Consider the following 13473-nt stretch of genomic DNA (forward strand, 5'->3'; position numbering starts at 1 on the left):
TACTAAAGGAGAAGAGCAAGTTTACTTTTACCCACTAGAGCTCCAGAAGGTTTTACCCCCTTCATGATCAGGCAAATTTGTGCTATTCGGCACTGCGCTACTTTAACTGGTAATTGTGCGGTCATGCAGGGCTGTACCCAAATTACATTATCTTTTTTTTTTACACAAACAGAGCTTTCTTTTGGTGGTATTTGATCACCACTGGGATTTTTATTTGAAAACAAATATAAAAAAAAAAAATGTTTTCTACTTTCTGTCATAATACATATAAATAACATCAAATTGAATCTTTCATTTAGGCTGAAATGTATTCTTCTACATGTCTGATATAAAAAAAAAAAAGAAAAATCCCAATTTTAGTCTGTATTAATTGTAGACCAGTGTTAATTTCGTCGACTAAAACCGACTAAAATGTTTTCGTTGACTAAATTAACACAATTTTAGTCGACTAAAATACGACTAAAACTAAAACAATTCAGATAACTAAAATACGACTAAAACTAAAATGGCATTTTAGTCAAAAGACTATAACTAAAACTAAATCGAAATTTGCTGCCAAAATTAACACTGGTGCATGCTGAAAGCTTAATACCACCATAAATAATAACATATTCGATTTTTCACTCCAGGACCAGCAGTAGTATATAATGAGTTTGGAAATTGTAGAGAAATGCTTAAATAATGCATTACAAATTACAATTGAACTACACCCATTCCATTATAGATGACTAAAATGAGTTTTAGTCGACTAAAATGTAGGACGTTTTAGTCAACTAAAATGTACTGGAGTTTTAGTCGACTAAATACGACTAAAACTAAAACACTTGCAGAAGACTAAAATGGGACTAAAACTAAAATGCCATTTTAGTCCTAAGACTAAAACTAAATTGAAATTTGCTGCCAAAATGAACACTGTTGTAGACATGTGCATGACGAAAAAATTTGTTTAGTTTAACCGCTTGCCGACCGCTGCAAGTAAACTTACTGCGGCGGTCAGCCCCGGCCAGGCAGAGTGACGTTAATTAACGTCACTAGCCTGAGAAGGTTTGGGGAGCGAGCGCGTGCCCGCGGAGGCGCGCTCCCGCTCCCACGCGGTCACGGACCCCCCCGCGCGTGTGACTGGCGGACCCGATGTCCGCCGGTCACTCGGCGATCGTCGGGGGAGAGGGAGAAAGTCAGGCGGCTTGTGTAAACAAGCCACCTGTCATTCTCCTCGGTGTAAAAACACTGATCAGACGGATCTACTATGTAGAACCGTTGATCAGTGTCCTTACAGTTCAAGCCACAGCCAATCACAGTAGAAAGCTCGCCCCTAGGGACACACACAGCCCCTCCCTCCCAAATAAAGTTAACCCCTTCACTACCAGTGTATTTTTACAGTGACAGTGCATATGTATAGCACTGATTACTGTAGAAATGTCACTGGTAACCCCAAAAGTGTCAAAAATGTCAGTCAAGGGTCCGATCTGTCCGCCGCAATGTCGCAGTACCGCAAAAAAAATCGCAGATCGCCGCCATTACTCGTTAAAAAAAACCACCAAAAATGACAGAAATCTTTCCCTTAGTTAGTAAACGCAATAACTTTTGCGCAAACCAATCAAAATACGCTTATTGTGATTTTTTTTACCAAACATAGGTAGCAGAAAACAAATTGGCCAAAAATTTAAAAAAATTTGATTTTTACATTTTTTGGGGGGGAATTTCATATAAAAAATGTTAAAAATATTGTTATTTTTTCAAAATAAATGCTCTTTTTTTGTTTATAGCGCAAAAAGTAAAAATTTCACAGGTAATCAAATACCACCAAAAGAAAGCTCTGTTTGTGGAAAAAAAAGGACTTAAATTTTGTTTGGGTACAGCGTCGCACGACCGCGCAATTGTCAGTTAAATTCGCACAGCGCCGAATCTCAAAAAGTGGCCTGGACGTAAGACAGCGAAATCCTCCGGTGGTAAAGTGGTTAATCTAGTTATTTCGTTTTGTTAAATTCGGTTGATTCGTTGAATTCGTATTTGGAATTCGTATTCGGGATTCGTATTCGGAATTTGTTTTTATGTCTTTTTCGAATTTTCTTCGAATATACTGGCTTTTTCAATTCAAAATGTTCAAAATGATAAATTTGGAATCGGTTGATTTGAAAACTTTAGAATTTTTTTTTTTTTAATCAAATGTGGCAAAGTGAACAAATAAAAAAATAAAACCTTAATCAAATGATGACAATGACTCTTTAAATCATCTTTGACTTAACAAAAACTGCAATTATTTCCAAATACACTAATAACACACACAGTCTTTAATTTCAGAAATATGTTTACAGATCGAATTGAACTTAAAGTCGATGTAAAATTCAATTCGAAGTTCAAATCGAATTTCCGAAATTCGGGCGAACTTAGTTTTGTTATTTTGAGCATTCAGTAAACCTTGTTTATACTCGGGTATTTGGATATATCCGAATCTCCCAATAATGAAAAAATGTAATATTTATTTGGAATGAATTGATTGGTGTGAAAGTTATAGCGTCTACAAACTATGGTATATTCTGTATATTAGAAAATTGATCAATCCTGAGGTACTGACGGTCTCATTTCTTGAGGCACAAAAATGCCAGGACTGTACAAATACCCCCCAAATATCCCCTTTTTGAAAAGTAGACAGTCCAAGGTATTTAATAAGAGGCATGGTGGGAGCTTTTTAAAGTTGTCAATTTTTTGCCACAATTTTTATAGAAATGAAGAAACTGGATACATTTTTTTTTGTCACAATTTTTATTAAAAATTAAGAAATTGGATAAAAGTTTTTTTTTTCACAATTTTTTTTTTTTTTGTCATCAAAATTAGAATTGAAATTTGAATCAAATTTTACATCGACTTCCAGTCGAATTCGAACTGTAAACATATTTCTGAAGTCAAAGACTGTGCGTTATTAGAGCACTATTTGGAAATAATTGCTGTTTTTGTTAAGCCAAAGATGATGCAGTACAGCATCATTATATGACTGGTGTGGCAGTTATCAGGGACACTGACTGGTGACAGTATGTTAAAGAAATAATAATAATAATTTTTAATTAAATTTTTTTCATTTTTTCACCTTTTTTTTTCACTTTTTACTATTTTTTTAAATACTTTCATCAGTGTAATTCGGTGACATCATAGTAACACTGCACTATTCTGAGGGAGTGATCAGGGATTATTTTTTTTTTTACATTTTGTTTCCCCTTACAATTAAGATTATTGTAACAGCAAAATTTTGATGAGTTCAGCATTTATAATAGCTGTGATCACTAGTGAGCTGTGATTGGCTACAGATAATCACATGGTATAGGGTGCTGTGATTGGCTACAGATAATCACATGGTACAGGGTGCTGTGATTGGCTACAGATAATCACATGGTACAGGGTGCTGTGATTGGCTACATATAATGACATCACATGGTACAGGGTGCTGTGATTGGTTACAGATAATCACATGGTACTGGGGCTGTGATTAGCTACAGATAATCACATGGTATAGGGTGCTGTCATTGGCTACAAATAATCTCATGGTACAGGGTGCTGTGATTGGCTAAATATAATGACATCACATGGTACAGGGTGCTGTGATTGGCTACAGATAATCACATGGTACAGGGGCTGTGATTGGCTACAGATAATCACATGGTACAGGGTGCTGTGATTGGCTACATATAATGACATCACATGGTACAGGGTGCTGTGATTGGCTACAGATAATCACATGGTACAGGGGCTGTGATTGGCTACAGATAATCACATTGTATAGGGTGCTGTCATTGGCTACAAATAATCTCATGGTACAGGGGCTGTGATTGGCTACAGATAATCACATGGTATAGGGTGCTGTCATTGGCTACAAATAATCACATGGTACAGGGTGCTATGATTGGCTACATATAATGACATCACATAGTACAGGGTGCTGCGATTGGCTACAGATAATGACATCACATGGTACAAGGTGCTGTGATTGGCTCAGATACCATGTGATAGCTGTGGGCCAATCACAAAATAGTCAACACAGCTGTTATGAATGAATTAATTTATAACAGCTTTGTTGACATTGTAATCATGTGATCACATAGCAATCACATGATCAGCGGGACCGGGGGAAAAGGGATCCATAATCCGCTCTGACCACCGGACACCCCCCACCCACAGCCCACACATGACACCTCCACTTTTTGGACAGTCACACCCAGGCCATGCCCACTTTCTGAAGGGCCCCGCCCCTAAATATATAGGACCTGCCCACTAGCAACCGCGATTCTCTTATTTAATACCCTTGCTCAGCTAATATGCATTCTCAATAACTCTAATATAGAGAATACTGTAATCCTGAGACACAACCCAGGACACGGCATTATTGGAGAAGAAGTCAGAGATGTGGGATTGTCTCAGCAACATTCAGAATATATATATTTCTTATCTTCCTAGATGTTTATTTGGAGCGGATTATACATCGTACTCTATAGGCAGATTATTTTCTTGTTCAGAATAGAGTCAGAATAGAGTCAGAGACAGAGTTTTAGAAAGTGCATTACCATAGAATTTACCAGAATTTACTCGAAATTAGCCGCAATGTCTTTAACTTTTAAGTGCACTCATCTAGTTTACAACTGATAATGAGATCTGCCAGCACAGCACAGACAGGGTTAATTATGGTAAACTCTCCAGCCCACTCTTTACCATTACATAGAGGGGGAAGGGAAGTAGAATTGTTCAGCAAGTAAAAAGCAGTAAAATGTAAGCAGAGATGTATTTTTAGCTCTTCTATGTGATTGGGAGCTTATAAAAAAAAGTAGATGTTATCTTACTTTGGATGCAAATGTGGAAATATTCCTCTACCTCTTTTTTTTTTTTTTTTTGCATTTTTTTTTTGCATTTTTTGCAGGGAGCTTTTATTTTTTATTTTTTTGCAACTGTGTTAATTGCGTTCAAAATTAAAACAAATACAAGTAATCAAATTAATTAGTTTATCTACACATCAATTGCGCACATTGATATAAATATTACTTATTAATTGTAACTAATATTTTTATGGTGAATTCCCAATCCCAGTTTTGCACTTTTTTTTTTTTTTGCAGGAAGCTTTTATTTATTTATTTATTTATTTATTTATTTATTTATTTTTGCAACTGTTTTAATTGCGTGCAAAATTAAAACAAATACAAGTAATCAAATGAATCTGTTTATCTACACATCAATTGCGCACATTAATACAAATATTACTTATTAATTGTAAATATTATTTTTATGGTGTATTCCCAATCCCAGATTTGCACTTTTTTTTTTGCAGGGAGCTTTTATTTTTTAATTTTTTTTGCAACTGTTTTATTTGAGTGCAAATTTATAACAAATACAAGTAATCAAATTAATCAGTTTATCTACACATCAATTGTGCATATTGATATAAATATTACTTATTAATTGTAACTAATATTTTTATGGTGTATTCCCAATCCCAGGTTTTGCACTTTTTTTTTTTTTTTTTTTTGCAGGTAGCTTTTATTTATTTATTTATTTTTGCAACTGTTTTTATTGCGTTCAAAATTAAAACAAATACAAGTAATCAAATTAATCAGTTTATCTACACATCAATTGCGCACATTGATACAAATATTACTTATTAATTGTGAGGATTATGGTGAATTCCCAATCCTAGATTTGCACTTACCAGATTTTCCCGTCATGAGTGCTGTGAAAAGAAAACACAAAATGTAAAATTTCCCATATCTGATCTATTTTCTATATCCCTCCAGTATTTCCCAGCTCTCCCCTCCTGCCTATGTAGACTGCTGAGATATAGGGGGGGGGGGGGGCTCTACATAGGCAGGACAGGATCACCCCCCCTCTTCCCTGCCTAGACCCCCCAGCCATAATTTAGTATTCCCCTCAACCCTTCTGTCTGGAATCCTCTCTCATATTTCAGCTGTATATCTATTTTATAAATTATTATTATTATTATTATTATTATACAGGATTTATATAGCGCCAACAGTTTGCGCAGCGCTTTACAATATGAGGGAAGACAATACAGTTACAGTACAATTCAGCTGAACTGGGAAAATGTAACAATTTAACATATTTAAATTATTTTAAATTGGCCCCTATTGTAATGTTATTACTTACTTATTGATAAAAGTTTGTGTTTGCTGTGTGTTATGTATTGTGTTGTATGTTCTGTTTGCTGTGTGTTATGTATTGTGTTGTATGTTCTGTTTGCTGTGTGTTATGTATTGTGTTGTATGTTCTGTTTGCTGTGTGTTATGTATTGTGTTGTGTGTTCTGTTTGCTGTGTGTTATGTATTGTGTTGTATGTTCTGTTTGCTGTGTGTTATGTATTGTGTTGTATGTTCTGTTTGCAGTGTGTTATGTATTGTGTTGTATGTTCTGGTTGCTGTGTGTTATGTATTGTGTTGTATGCTCTGTTTGCTGTGTGTTATGTATTGTGTTGTATGCTCTGTTTGCTGTGTGTTATGTATGGTGTTGTATGTTCTGTTTGCTGTGTGTTATGTATTGTGTTGTATGTTCTGTTTGCTTTGTGTAATGTATTGTGTTGTATGCTCTGTTTGCTGTGTGTTATGTATTGTGTTGTATGTTCTCTTTGCAGTGTGTTATGTATTGTGTTGTATGTTCTGTTTGCTGTGTGTTATGTTGGGTGTTTTGCACTTTGTGTTGTGTCTGTGTATGTATTATATAGTATGTATGTGTTTGTTATGTGATTTATGTGTGTTATAGTCGGTGTGTCTCTTTGTCGGTGTAACACAGGAAGGGCTCCCAGATGAAATCTAGAAGAAATGTCTTTGTACTTACACAGGAATATGATGATGATGGCGGCAGACATGGTCGCAGTGCCCAGCGAGATGTCAGCTTCTCTCAGTAAAGCAGAAGTTCTGACTCTTCTAACTTCCCGACTTTTATATACAGTATAGGAAATGTCATCACCGGTAAAACCACGGCAGAGGACAAAATTCAAGAGTAACCCGTGGGCGGGCTGCAGACACATCACAGAGTCACCCACATTCTCTTCTCCGGCACCCCCATGAATCAGGGCAGACTAAGGCAGGCCATGGGGGATGCAATTTTCTTTCCTGCAATCATAGGTTGTAAGAAAGCAAATCGCTCGATTCCCCTATCAACATAGGCGGGGTTGATAGAGAATCCCTCCGATGGAACTATTGTGTTCTCCCAGTGGGTGGAGGGGACCCTGCTGGGAGAACACAGTGATTACTGCTAGGGGCTGGAGACACTTCTTACACCAGGCCTGACGTCTTCATGGGGTCCCAAGATAGTGCTTTAACTCCACCATCCACCACAAACCCCTAGCCCAGGGGTACCCAAATGTAAACTTGAAAGGTCCACTTACCAATTTTCCATTCAGTCCGAGGTCCGGAAAAGTGACCGTCAAATTCCAAATACAGAATGCCAACAACAAAAAAGGAATTCCCCAAAACTTGCCCCCATCCAATACAGATTGACCAGTTACCCCATTAATGCAGAGTGACCAGTGTGCCCCCATTAATGCAGAGTGACCAGTGTGTGTGCCCCCATTAATGCAGAGTGACCAGTGTGTGCCCCCATTAATGGAGAGGGACCAGTGTGCGTGCCCCCTTTAATGCAGAGTGACAGTGTGTGCCCCCATTAATGCAGAGTGACCAGTGTGCCCCCATTAATGCAGAGTGACCAGTGTGTGTGCCCCCATTATTGCAGAGTGACCAGTGTGTGCCCCCATTAATGCAGAGTGACCAGTGTGCCCCCATTAATGCAGAGTGACCAGTGCGTGTGCCCCCATTATTGCAGAGTGACCAGTGTGCGTGCCCCCATTAATGCAGAATGACCAGTGTGTGTGCCCCCATTAATGCAGAGTGACCAGTGTGCCCCCATTAATGCAGAGTGACCAGTGTGTGTGCCCCCATTATTGCAGAGTGACCAGTGTGCGTGCCCCCATTAATGCAGAGTGACCAGTGTGCGTGCCCCCATTAATGCCGAGTGACCAGTGTGTGCCCCCATTAATGCAGAGTGACCAGTGTGCCCCCATTAATGCAGAGTGACCAGTGCGTGTGCCCCCATTAATGCAGAGTGACCAGTGTGCGTGCCCCCATTAATGCAGAGTGACCAGTGTGCCCCCATTAATGCAGAGTGACCAGTGTGTGTGCCCCCATTAATGCAGTGTGACCAGTGTGTGTGCCCCCGTTAATGCAGAGTGACCAGTGTGCGTGCCCCCATTAATGCAGAGTGACCAGGGTGCGTGCCCCCATTAATGCAGAGTGACCAGTGTGTGTGCCCCCATTAATGCAGAGTGACCAGTGTCTGTGCCCCCATTAATGCAGAGTGACCAGGGTGTTTGCCCCCATTAATGCAGAGTGACCAGTGCAGATTAGAGAATCGCATGATTACAAAAAGCCAAGTTCTTCTGCTTACCTGGCGGAGAGGCTTTCATACAAAGTCCCGCCTCCTGGACCGGCTCCTATGATAGACGTCACCAGTGTTCTGTCTATCATAGATAGGAGCCGGTGTCCAGGAGGCGGGACTTTGTATGACAGCCTCTCCGCCGGGTAAGCAGAAGAACTTGGCTTTTTGTAATCATGCGGTGCTGCCACAGTGTAAGACACAGCCACTCCGATCCTCTCCATTCTGCCCCCCGCTGATGACAGAAGGAAGGAGACCGCTTTGGCGGTCCAGATTTAAGCGCGTGTGGGTTCAGACAAGGCCCGGAGTCTGCCTATTGAGGACCCCAGCCCTAGCCTGACCAGGTCTGCCCACCGTTGCTTCCACCAGGACCCTTACTTCTCCATGTGTGTTCCTCATGGGATGCACAGTCTAGCTTTAGCTTAACATGGCACTATCCCAACTTCACCACAGCAAGGGAGCTAAGGATCCACTCCAGACACTTGGAGCAGCCAGTAGATCGATCCAAGTCTATTTTATTGAGGTAGTTCATACAGTCAATCGAAGGAGAAGAATGTGGAAAGCTCATTTGGCTGTTCTTCTTCTGTGGATTACAGGAGTGCAGTGCATTCTGTGACCCGTTTTCAGCAGACAGCGGGCTGAAGCTGACTGATGGCTGACCTCACAGAGCTGGTCCAGGCTCGGGCAAGATCGCTACAAGGTAGTCAGGATCCGCCCACATGTCTGGACCGGAAGTAAACTCAGGTGCTCAGCGAGTCGCTTAGAGCCTGAGCTGGCTGCTCCCGCCCCCTTAACAGCGCAGTGCTCCAGTGAGCTAGGGGGTGGGGGCAGAACAGAGAGCCGGAGACTGACAGTCACCAGCTCTCTGCTCAAGGATTTCTGAGAACCGAGCGATCAAACACCGCCAGTCGCTCGGTTCTCAGAGATCCTTGAGCAGAGAGCTGGTGGCTGTCAGTTTTAGAGCCGACAGGGGACAGATGCTGCATCCACCTATGTAAGTATGATGCAGGGAAAAAAAACGGACCCCCTTACTTCTCTTTTGATAAATTCTTTGTAAATCAGCCATGAGCAGTTCCTTCCGTTTTGAAGGCGTGCCTTCTGTGTCTAGTAGTAGGGATGTCCATCCCACAGCTAGAAATTAAAGAGTTTACTCCCTACTCCATCTCTCTATCCATTGGCTCTTCTCTTCCCATGCCAGCCTCATCATTTAACCAAGCTAAGCTAAAATCCTGCCAGGAAGGAAATTAAACCATTCTCCTTCCTGGAAGGATTTACAGAATTTACAGAAAATAGAGAAAAAAACAACATGGGGTCCCTACCAGCCTCACGATCACCGCCATACACCAATATTAGCACCCTGATCACCACCATACCCCATACCAACATCCTGATCACTGCCATACCACATACCAGTGTCCTGAGCACCAACATACCCCATTCTAGTGTTTTGATCATCCCCTATGCCGTACCAGTGTCCTGATCACTGCCATACCTAATACCAGGATCCTAGTCACTGCCATACCCCATACCAGCAACCTGGTCACTGCCAACCTGGTCACTGCCATACCCCCTACCAGCATTCTGATCACCAGCATACCCCATACCAGCATCCTGATCACCGCCATCCCAACATCCTGATCATCACCATACCCCATACCAGCATCCTGATCACCGCCATACTCCATAGCCCCATACCAGCATTCTGATCACCGCCATATCCCATACCAGCATCCTGATTACCGCCATACCCCATACCAGTGTCCTGATCACTGCAATACCCCACACCAGCATCCTGATCACCGCCATACCCCATACCAGTGTCCTGATCACTGCAATACCCCATACCAGCATCCTGATCACCGCCATACCCCATACCAGCATCCTGATCACCGCCATAACCCATACCAGTGTCCTGATCACTGCAATACCCAATACCAGCATCCTGATCACCAGCATACCCCATACCAGCATCCTGATCACCGTCATCCCAACATCCTGATCATCACCATACCCCATACCAGCATCCTGATCACCGCCATACTCCATAGCCCCTACCAGCATTCTGATCACTGCCATACCCCATACCAGCATTCTGATCACCGCCATATCCCATACCAGCATCCTGATCACCGCCATACCCCATACCAGTGTCCTGATCACTGCAATACCCCACACCAGCATCCTGATTACCGCCATATCAGCATCCTGATCACCACCATACCCCATTCCAGCATTCTGATCACCGCCATATCCCATACCAGCATCCTGATCACCGCCATACCCCATACCAGTGTCCTGATCACTGCAATACCCAATACCAGCATCCTGATCACCGCCATCCCAACATCCTGATCATCACCATACCCCATACCAGCATCCTGATCACCGCCATCCCAACATCCTGATCATCACCATACCCCATACCAGCATCCTGATCATCGCCATACTCCATAGCAGTGTCCTGATCACCCCATAGGCCATACTAGCATCCTGATCACTGCCATTATCCATACTAGCGTGCTGATCACTTCCATACCCCATACTAGTGTCCTGCTCACTGCAATACATCATACCAGCATCCTGCATTTATGGTCTAAACTGATCAATGGTCAGATATATATTCCATAGTTTGTGGACTCTATAACTTTCACAAAGACTAAATAATATACACTGATTTGCGTTGTTTTTACCAAAAAAAATCTACCAGAATACATTTTGGCCTAAATTGTTGAAGAAAGATTATTTATTAAAGTTTTATTTTTATTTATTAAAGTTTTATAACAAAAACTAAGCAAAAATGTTTTTTTCTTTTTCAAAATTTTAATTCTTTTTTTTATTTTATGTGGCAAAAAAAAAAAACAGTAGTGATCAAATACCACCAAAAGAAAGCTCTATTTGTGTGAAAAAATGATAAAAAATGCATATGGGTACAGTGTTGCATGACCGCGCAATTGTAATTCAAAATGTGACAGTTCTGAAAGCTGAAATTTGGCCTGGACTGGAAGGGGGTGAAAGTGTCGGGACTTGAAGTGGTTAAAACACCTTAAGGCAGAGCTAAACCTTTCTATCCTTTTGCAGTATTCAGCATTTCCCTCCTCTTCAGACACCAATGGCTGGGGTCTATATAACTCAAAGTCTGTCCGAAGGTCCTTCTTTTCCCATCATGCTCCACTGTATACATACCATTGGCTGAGTTTTCATGGAAGAGCCCAATCACTGATCCATGCAGACGGCTGTATGAACATTGACTATGGAGAACCTGCTGAGGAAAAGCACTCAGCCCCAACCTCTTTATTATCCATTGGCAATCTAAGAACAGACTTATATGTAGCGTGCCTTACACCATTATATAGACATGCCCGGAGCTTGAAGGAAATGATAAGCATAGGGCATACATGACAGGGTGGAAGGAAAACCAGGCATTAGGGGGTTAAATTAGTTGTTGCCAGGGCTTTTTTTCAGCGGGAACGTGGGGGAACGCAGTTCCGGCACCTCTAGCACTGAATGTATGCCATGGCAAGGTGTGCTAGAGGGTCTACTGATGCTGGATCTATTGATGCTGGATGGGATCTATTTTTGAATGGCAATCTATTGTTGCTGGTGGAGGATCTTTTGATAATGTGGGTTAATTGTTGCTGGAAGGGATCTACTGTTTGGGGAGGGGGTCTACTGTTGCTGGCTGCTAGAGAGTCTATTGATGCTGGCTGCTGGGAGATCTGTTGATCTTTTGCTGCTGCTGGGGGTCTATTGCTGCTGGGGGGGGGGGTATATTGCTGCTGACTGTGGGGGATCAATTTTATTGCTACCATTGGCTGAGTTTTCATGGAAGAGCCCAATCACTGATCCATGCAGACGACTGTATGAACATTGACTATGGAGAACCTGCTGAGGAAAAGCACTCAGCCCCAACCTCTTTATTATCCATTGGCAATCTAAGAACAGACTTATATGTAGCGTGCATTACCCCATTATATAGACATGCCCGAAGCGTGAAGGAAATGATAAGCATAGGGCATACATGACAGGGTGAAAGGAAAACCAGGCAGTAGGGGGTTAAATTAGTTGTTGGGATATGAGAGGTCAGGACTCTTACCTTATTGGCAGAGCAGACAAGGTGATGGGGAGGAGCAGGAGAGAGAGTAGTTGGAGGGGAGTTGTGAAGGGGCTTCACATGCAGACTGGAGATCATAGGAGAAACCTCCCTCCCAGCCGCCCTGGTGATGTTGTTTTCTGTCGCTCTGCTAAGGAGGTTGGATGTTGGCGGTTGGGGGTCTTTGACGAGGGTCCAAAACATGGTGTTGTACGATAAAATGGTGGGACCCATCTCAGGTATGGAGTCCTATGGTTGGTCTGGTTCAGTCTAGACCAGTGATGGCGAACCTTGGCACCCCTGATGTTTTGGAACTACATTTTCCATGATGCTCATGCATTCTGCAGTGTATTGGTGCATCATGGGAAATTAAGTTCCAAAACATCTGGGGTGCCAAGGTTCTCCACCACTGGTCTAGACCGGCCGGGCAGTGAAAGGTGGTAGGGGTCTGTGGTCAGTTAGGATAGTCCTCGAGGCCGTGTATAGGCGGCTGGGGACAGAACCTAACTTATTGGTACCACAGACTCCAGAGTTGAGGAAGATGGAATCGTCAAGGATCTGCAACCATTCTTTGATCTGGATTGGTTTGACTGTTTTATGTTTTTATGTTATTTATTTATGGTTTTGTTTAATAAAAGGCCATTTAATCCCAATGCTGAGTTAGTGTTGTAGTTTAAAGGTAAAGGGGGGTCGTGTTGGGTACTGATCCAGGTAATATGGTTAAACAGGTGGGATCTGAACTACCCTAGTCATGTACTGTCCGTGCATACAACGAGGACATTAGGAGTATAGGTATTTTTTAAAAGCATGCAATGTTTCTAATATTAGGTCAAAAGTGGCAAAGCTTGAAAATATCTGAAAATAATCTTCATTTCTGCATCGGAGCGTCTCTGTATTTCCTTCTTCATAAATTCTCCTGATGGTGGGAGATTGGAGTGACCACTTCTGTGTTCCCCATAACT

The 13473-nt window shown here is 41.7% G+C and overlaps 1 protein-coding gene and 1 long non-coding RNA gene across 2 annotated transcripts in view; both read right to left on the minus strand.

Moving 5' to 3' along the window:
- LOC309543151 (Fc receptor-like protein 5) overlaps positions 1-6887 on the minus strand; it is a 144168-nt gene extending 137281 nt beyond the window's left edge. The window contains exon 1 of the mRNA XM_082242536.1: positions 6826-6887. The gene's annotated coding sequence lies outside the window, so the exon portion shown is untranslated. The remainder of the gene's footprint in view (positions 1-6825) is intronic.
- Positions 6888-11496: 4609 nt separating this feature from the next.
- Positions 11497-13473, minus strand: part of LOC309543167 — a 36911-nt gene continuing 34934 nt past the window's right edge. The window contains exons 2-3 of the long non-coding RNA XR_014224763.1: positions 12228-12260; positions 11497-11637 (exon numbers count right to left, since the gene is read on the minus strand). This is a non-coding gene — a long non-coding RNA (uncharacterized lncRNA). The remainder of the gene's footprint in view (positions 11638-12227; positions 12261-13473) is intronic.

This window comes from Pelophylax lessonae, assembly GCF_965119305.1.
Source record: "Pelophylax lessonae genome assembly, chromosome: 13".
Taxonomy (NCBI): Eukaryota; Metazoa; Chordata; class Amphibia; order Anura; family Ranidae; genus Pelophylax; species Pelophylax lessonae.